This window comes from Poecilia reticulata, unplaced genomic scaffold, assembly GCF_000633615.1.
Source record: "Poecilia reticulata strain Guanapo unplaced genomic scaffold, Guppy_female_1.0+MT scaffold_232, whole genome shotgun sequence".
NCBI classification, from domain to species: domain Eukaryota; kingdom Metazoa; phylum Chordata; class Actinopteri; order Cyprinodontiformes; family Poeciliidae; genus Poecilia; species Poecilia reticulata.
In genome coordinates this window covers 230,417-232,409 of record NW_007615026.1, presented here as the reverse complement: position 1 = coordinate 232,409, position 1,993 = coordinate 230,417, and the positions used below count along the sequence as shown (strand labels likewise).

The 1,993-nt window shown below is 47.3% G+C and overlaps 1 protein-coding gene across 1 annotated transcript in view; it reads right to left on the bottom strand.

The window, feature by feature from the left end:
• Positions 1-1,847, bottom strand: part of eppk1 (epiplakin 1) — a gene marked incomplete at its 3' end in the record, with an annotated part of 16,600 nt that extends 14,753 nt beyond the window's left edge. The window contains exon 1 of the mRNA XM_008402452.2: positions 1,742-1,847. The remainder of the gene's footprint in view (positions 1-1,741) is intronic.
• Between the last annotated feature and the right edge of the window lie 146 nt (positions 1,848-1,993).

Below are 1,993 nucleotides of genomic sequence, written 5' to 3'. Positions count from 1 at the left end.
ACCTGGATAACACCTGGATAACACCTGGATAACACCTGGATAAAACCTGGATAACACCTGGATAATACCTGGATAATAAAGGGTTAAACGGACGGCGCAGTCCGGCGTTTACATTTCATAACAAAATTATGTTTTTATCTTTAACAATCTTTTTTTTAATCTTTCTCTTTATTGCTGTTTATTTAATGTCACATGTTTTTATTTTCTTTAATTATGTAAAACACCTTGATTGATTGATTGATTGATTGATTGATTGATTGATATTGATTGACCCACCAGAACCAGAACAACCGTCCTCACTAAGGTCAGAGGTCATGATTCACAGCCAGAAACAGAAAAAGCCTCAGAGACAACAAAGTGAAAGTTCAGGAGTGGCCTAGTCAAAGTCTGGGTTAAATCCAGGCTGATCCTGAAACGAACCTCAAAATAAAACCAACATTTTAATTTTGACAAAAAACAAAAACAGGAGAAAATTTTTCTGTTTCTGCTTCGATTAAAACCATCTGCAGGTTTGGATGACGGGAGGTCAGGAGAGGTCACTGAGAGGTCACCATGAGGTCACCATGAGGTCACCGTGAGGTCACCATGGGGTCACCATGAGGTCACCGTGTTGCCGTTACCCAGCAGCAGCTGCTTTCTCTTCGTATCGTAAAGCGAACATCTTGACTCTTCCTCTGCAGACCATCATCATCATCATCATCATCATCACAATGCCCACAAGACGGACAGCAGCAGTGTCTGTTAGGGTCAAAGGTCATCTATAGGTCCATCACCGTCCAGAACCAGCAGCAGATCTACAAACAGCTAAAATGGAGGAGTCGGCCTAGTCAAAGTCCAAACCTCAGTGACCAAGATGTCTCCATGGAAATGTGACAGAAAACATGAAGCTGATGTTAAAACGCACCGAGTTTAATGTCCACACCAGGACCAGCTGGTTCTGGTTCTGGTTCTGATGGACCGAACTTCCTGAGCGCCAAGCGGCCGGAATCGAACCCACAACTCTGGTTCTGGTTCTGGTTCTGGCAGCAGCAGGTTGGTGGCCAAAGTGGATTTCTAAAGGTTTTGATCATCCTGACCCAACGGGTCACAGCGTGTAGACCTGGACCCACCTGAGCAGCAGGTGAAGCAGCAGGTGAAGCAGCAGGTGAAGCAGCAGGTGATGCAGCGCGGCGCGGCGCGGCGGTTTGTTAAAAAACAGCTGATTCCCAAATCAAAACTGGAGCCACAGAAAATGTTTCTCACAATAAAACAAACTCACTAAACTTCAGGATTTTTCCAGATCCGTTGAAGGGAAACGATCCTGAACTTTGAAAAGATTCTGAAAATGTTTCTTATTGTGTGAATTTTCTCTGAATCAGTTAGAAAAGATTCAAACAGACTTGAATCGATTCTGGTGAACAGAATCAGGATTGAGGTCAAAGTTTCTGTTTTAGTTCCCAGTAAAAGTTAACAATGAATCTGTTTTGTCCTAAACAAAGTCTCCATCTGCCAAATCTGTATCTTTCTTGAACTGAAGTCAGGGGCCGCACACAATCAGTCCGGGGGCCGCAAATGGCCCCCAGACCGCACTTTGGACACCCCTGCCTTAAACCAACAGTGAGGTCAAAGGTCATCCTGGAGGAATGTTTGCATCTCAGGGCGAGGCGCCTCCGATCCTGGCTTCACTGCAGCGCTTCCCTCCACGCAGAGTTCAAAGGTCAGGGAGGAACAAACAGACACTGATCAGAGCGGAGCGTCTTACCTGAGCAGGTGAGGCTTCTGTCGGCAGAACGTCGTTCTCCTGGCGAGGCTGAGCGACTGAGCGACTCACCGCCGCTCCTTTATCTGCTTCTCTGGGAGGAGGGAGGAGGGAGGAGGGAGGAGGGATGCCACGGATTCCTGACGACTCCTCAGACAATCAGAGGGGGCGGGGCTTCCTCCTTCAGGGGCGGGGCTTCCTCCTTTAGGGGCGGGGCTTCATGAGGCCAAACCTGCGTCAGCAGAAAGAACATCT